Raw genomic sequence first — 6,446 nt, forward strand, 5'->3', positions numbered from 1 at the left:
TTCAAATAAATTTTAAAAAGTTAACGAGAAAAGAACAAAGCAACAATATCCCAGTCTTTCTCAGGCCACAGCCTCTCTCCTCTGCTTCTAAGGACCCTTGTGGTTACACTGGGCCTGCCTTGTCATTTAGGAAAACTTTTCTTTTTTTTAATTATTTTTTTATTGGGGAATTAATGTTTTATATTCAACAGTAAGTACAATAGTTTGTAGATGCATAACATTCCCCAGTTTCCCATATAACAATACAATAGGAAAACTTTCTGATTTAAAGTTCATCAGCAATACAAGACAGCATAGTCCCCGGTTCTAGGGACTAGGATGTTAGACATCGTTGGGCCATTATTCTGTCTACCACAAGGTGACTGATGACAGTAGTCACAAACTCCTGAACCTTTTTCTGGGTCCTGAGTTAAGGAAGAATAACCCTCATCCACATAGATTCATGGTCCATTTTTTTTTCTTTAACATTATTACATCTCCTTGTGATGAATCTGCTTAAATGTTTTTCTTAAGACTTGATGTCCAAAAGAACATCATAGAATATGTCTAATGGGTCTGTCAGACCCAAATGGACATGCTGACTGGTCTATCAGAAGAAATATTCAATCCTTAACTCTTGATAGACAGAGAAGGCAGAGAGACAGAAAGACTGTGAAAAAGACCACAGCACCAACGCTTCCTTCAATGTGTTGGGAGCTGGGCTTGAACCTGGGTCCTGTACATGGCAAAGCAGCACACTATCCAAGTGGGATATTTTGCCAGCTCTTTTAAAAATATAGGGAAAGAGAGAGACAGACTGGGAGTATGGATCGACCAGTCAACATCCATGTTCAGCGGGGAAGCAATTACAGAAGCCAGACCTTCCACCTTCTGCAACCCACAACAACCCTGTGTCCATGCTCCCAGAGGGATAGAGAATGGGAAAACTACCAGGGGAGGGGATGGGATATGGAGATTGGGTGGTGGGAATTGTGTGGAGTTGTACCCCTCCTACCCTATGGTTTTGTTAATTTTTCCTTTCTTAAAAAATAAATTAAAAAATAGAAAAGGTTACTTAATTTAATGCAAAAAATATTTTATTTTTAATGAGATAAATATATAGAAACCAGAGCACTGATTGGCTCTGGCTTATGGTGGCCTTGGAGAGCTGGGGATTGAACCTGGACTTCAGAGCCTCATGCATGAAAGTCCTTTGCATAACCATTATGCTATCTTCCTAGCCCCAGGACCCACTCTGAGAATACTGAATGGAGGAGACTGACAATGCCACCTCTTAGGCCAGAGACATCAACACACATTTTCCTTGATGACCTTAACAGGTGCCGCCATGGAATGGCTCAAACTCCATCAAGAAGAGTTGTTTTATGGACTAAATGGTCATTCTAGATCTTGCCTAGTGCTTTTATTGCAAGGTGACTATCAGGTTTCTCTTACCTGATAATGGGATTTATTTTCCCTAATAAACTTATTGGGTTGTTAGAAAAGTCATATCTTTTTAAAAAAAATTATTTCAGGGGGTCTGGCAGTGGCACACTGGGTTAAGAGCACATAGTACGAAGCTCAAGGACCAACGCAAGGATCCTGGTTCAAGCCCCCAGCTCCTCGCCTGCAGGAAGGGGGGGGTCTCTTCACAAGCAGTGAAGCAGGTCTATAGGTATCTATCTTTCTCTCCCCCTCTTGATCTCCCTCTCCTCTCTCAATTTCTCTCTGTCCTATCCAATAAAACGGGAAGAAAAAATGGCCATGAGGAGCAGTGGATTCATAGTGCAGGCACCAAGCCCCAACGATAACCCTGGAGGCAAATTATATATTTCAATGAAAGAGAGACTAGAGCATTGCTCAGTTCTGGCTTATATTGTGCTGGGAATTGAACCTGGGACCTCTGAGCCTGAGGCATGAAGGTCATTTGCAAAAACATTATGCTGTATCTCCAACCATTTTGTGTTTGTTTTCTTTATTATTATTATTTTAACCAGAGCACTGCTCAGCTCTGGCTTATGGTTGTGTGAAGGATTGAACCTGGGACTTGACAGAGCCTCAGGCATGAGAGTCTGTTGGCATAACCATTATGCTATCTACCCCTGCCCTCCATTTTTCTGTTTTTTAATGTAAAAATGTGTCATGACTTTTCCAACAACCTAGTATTACCAGCTGAAACCCAAGAAGAGCAGTTTTCATATAGGAAGCTCTGCTCCAATTATTGTGCTAAGGTGATAATAATTACCTCTAAGTTTAGAAATAATTACACTATTATATTAAGCTGTTACTAAGGAACTGCACCTATCACTGTTGTTGAAATCATTAATGTGTTTATTTTGTTTGAGGACTGGCAAATTCTGTTTGGACAAGAATGCCAGAGAACAATAAGAGTATCATTAGCTTAGTGTACAGTTTATTGCACAGAAAGAAACAGAAAGGCTGCTTAATTGCCCCAAACCCAAATTGACAAGGCTCTTCTATATTTTAATTTCCGATTGCTTCTTAAAACATAATACAAATGGCGCTGGGCAGCAGTGCCCCTGATAGAGCGCGCATGTTACGATGCATAAGGTTCAAGTCCATGGTCTCTACCTGCAAGGAGGAAACTTCATGAATGGTGACGCAGTTCTGCAGGTGTCTTTCTACCTGGCTCCCCCTTCTCTGTCTCTATTAGAAATAAGTGAAATAAAAATTAAAAACAACAGAAATAAAGTTGCAAGGACCCAGGCCAGCTCCATGCCAGCTAGACAGGAATTGCTGCTGCTGACCTGCCAGTTATTCTGCAAGATTTGTCTATAACCTGCCCTTCATCAGTGATTTTCTTTTTTTATTTTTTTAAAAACTATTTATTTTCCCTTTTGTTGCCCTTGTTTTATTGTTGTAGTTATTATTGTTGTTGTTACTGATGTCGTTGTTGTTGGATAGGACAAAGAGAAATGGAGAGAGATGGGGCAGAGAGGGGGAGAGAAAGAGAGACACCTGCAGACCTGCTTCACCACCTGTGAAGCGAATCCCCTGCAGGTGGGAAGCTGAGATCCTTCCACCGGTCCTTGCGCTTTGTCCTTGCGCTTTGCGCCACGTGCGTGCGCTTAGCCCGCCCGACTCCCCATCAGTGATTTTTCAACCCTGTCACACATTACAATCTCCTAAGGAACTCCCAAAAGTACTTTGCAGAAAGCATCTGATGGCATGGATCTGAAGCAGGGCCCAGGACTGGGAGATTCTAGCAAGGCCAGTGTGAGACCCTCTGGACGATAGTGCTTCAACTCAGGGAACAGTAAACTTCTGAGAATAACAGAAGTCAAAGACATTGACAATTAATGATTTGTCACTGAGAACTGAAAACTGCTCTGCCGTGCAGCTGTGACAGGAAAAAGGTCTCTATTATTTTCTTATTGAAAGAGAGCCTATCATGTTGGAAGTGTTATCAACCCCAGAAGGCAAAGGATTTATTTTGAAGACCAACACATAACAATGGCAAAGTGCTGGTACGCACCCAGCTAGGCAGCTGGTGAAAAATGGGTGAGCAGTGTGAATTTAATATTTCTTTTTCTTTTAATTTTTTTATTATCTTTATTCATTGGATAGAGACAGCCAGAAATCAAGAGGGAAAGGGGTGACAGAGAGGGTGAGAGATAGACACCTGCAACACAGCTTCACCACTCGCAAAGCAGGGAGGGACTGGGGCTCAAACCTGGGCCCTTGCACATTATAACATGTGTGCTTAACCAGATGTGCCACCACCTGGCCTAGGCAGTGTGAATTTAAAGTTTCAACCACTCGTAATAGTAGCAGAGACATTACCAGTCCAAGATAGTAGCCATGAGCCACATGCGGCTATTTGGATTTTAAATGAATAGGAAATACATTCTCACTTCCTTCCTCAATTCAACTAGCCACACTGTAAGTGTGCAGGTGACCAAGGAGAAAGGACATCTCACACCATGGGGGCCAGTGGTGGATAGTGATCTTCACAAACCCTTCTGAGAGGCAGCTCCTCCTGGGTGGTGCCTTACGATTTCCTCACAGAGTGCAGAGTACATCTATATGTCACTGTGAATACCTGAAAATGCCAGCAGACAAGCACTTGTAAGGACAGGGAGTGAAAACACATACACTGACTTGCAGTAGCTTCTCAGAACCACAGCCCTGGCTTAGAGCATCTCTTTCTGAGTAGAAACAATACCTACTCTTGAGGTTTTTTTTTTTTTTTTTTTTTTTTTGGTGTGTGTGTGTTTTAAAGTCTCTTTCTTATATTATTTTAAAATATTTATTTATTCCCTTTTGTTGCCCTTGTTTTATTGTTGTAGATATTATTGTTATTGATGATGTTGTTGTTGGATAGGACAGAGAAAAATCGAGAGAGGAGGGGAAGACAGAGATGGGAAGAGAAAGATAGACACCTGCAGACCTGCTTTACCGCTTGTGAAGCGACTCCCCTGCAGGTGGGGAGCCGGGGGCTCGAACTGGGATCCTCACGCCAGTCTTTACACTTGGCGCCATGTTCACTTAATCCACTGCGCTACAGCCCGACTCCCTACTCTTGAGTTTTACAGCAGGATGGGAGTGGCTGCTAGAGAATGTTATTCCCTTGTAGGAAATGAGGTATTAGCACAGTGGCTGACTTTTGGTAAAATACAGATAATTTTCAACACTAAAACCACTGACACTTTCAACGATCACTGCTCTTGTCTTTTGAGGCAAAGGTATCACAACATGAAAAGAAGTTGATTACTAATTGCTTCCAATTTTAGGTTTTAAAGAATTCCTTAACACATCAAACCTGGAAAGAACATTGGAACTAGGGCCAACCGATGGCGCACCTAGTTAAGCACACATATTACCAAGCACAAGGAATTGGGTTCAAGCCCCCAGTCCCCTCCTACAGAGGGGAAGCTTCACAAGTTGTGAAGCAGTGTTGCAGGTGTCTCTCCTTTTCTTTCCTTATCTCCCTCCCCCCCGAAATTTCTCTTTCCTATCAAAATAAATGAATAAATTTTTAAAAAGAACACTGGAACCATGTAGACTAACATCTCAGGTTTATAGATGAGGAATCTAAGGCCCAGAAAATAGTTCGCTGGTAGCAAGACCAAGCCACATTTGATGTCCTGACATTCACACTCCTAGAGAGTCATTCAACCTCAAGGCCCTTGCCTCAATTTTTGTAGTTCTTTTAAAACAATAAATATGCAATGTTGTAAATGATGTCCAGTTAAAATTACTTGTCAAGGCAAAAAAAATAAGGAGTTGAAGCAAGGCATTATTCTAGTGCAAAAGGGCATGCCACCAACAGTGGCAGTCAGGCAGCGGCACCCCCCACACACACACACCTTTCTCCCATCTTTTTTTTTTTAATATTTTATTTTATTTATTTATTCCCTTTTGTTGCCCTAGTTTTTTTTTTTTTATTGTCATCGCTGTTGGATAGGACAGAGAGAAATGGAGAGAGGAGGGGAAGACAAAGAGGAGAGAAAGATAGACACCTGCAGACCTGCTTCACTGCCTGTGAAGCGACTCCCCTGCAGGTGGGGAGCCGGGGTTCGAACCGGGACCTTATGCCGGTCCTTGTGCTTTGCGCCACTTGCGCTTAACCCGCTGCGCTACAGCCCGACTCCCTCTCCCATCTTTTATACCTGACGCAGAGCTGTCTCCTCCACCCCTGGGCTGGGCTTCAGAGCTCACAGTCTCCCTGTTGCCTAAATAAGGAAAGGAGGAAGAGAATCTGAGGGTCTCTGCTGGAGGATTAGCAAGCACTGCTATGATCTGACCTAAAGAATACAAAACTACTGGCCACAGGTGGTCATAGATAACAATTTATAAAAAGAATTTTTGTACTGAACAGTTGTTCTATCATATTCCTTTGAAGAAAAGGCCTAACCATCTCTCACATGCAAGATAACAGTTATGTAGTTTTCAAACTTAAAAATAGAAGACAATCATTTCCACTGAATGTTTAGTAGAAGAATGACACATTGGTAAATAATAATTTGGGAGTGAAGTTCTTAGTTATTTGGGAAGATGCATGCAATTCCAGCTAAATAGCTTTGTTTTGTTTTTATTTATTTATTTTTCACCAGAGCACTGTTCAACTCTGGTTTATGGTGGTGTGGAGGATTGAACCTGGGACTTTGGAGCCTCAGGCATGAGAGTCTCTTCGTATAACCATTATGCTATCTACCCCCGCCCATCAAATGGCTTTGGATTCTGGTGCCAGTGCTACCTCATTTCCTCAAAAGAGACTATGGAATTGACAGCCCTATAATTGAAACCATCAAGTTCTTAGACCATGGGGATAGTACAGTGGTTCTGCAAAAGACTTTCACACCTGAGGCTGAGATTCCAGATTCAATCCCTGGCACCACTATTAAGCCAAAACTGAGTAGTGCTGGGAGTTGAGCAGTAGCGCAGTGGGTTAAGCACAGGTGGCACAAAGCGCAAGGACTGGCATCAGGACCCAGGTTCAAGGC

Source organism: Erinaceus europaeus, chromosome X (assembly GCF_950295315.1).
Source record: "Erinaceus europaeus chromosome X, mEriEur2.1, whole genome shotgun sequence".
NCBI classification, from domain to species: domain Eukaryota; kingdom Metazoa; phylum Chordata; class Mammalia; order Eulipotyphla; family Erinaceidae; genus Erinaceus; species Erinaceus europaeus.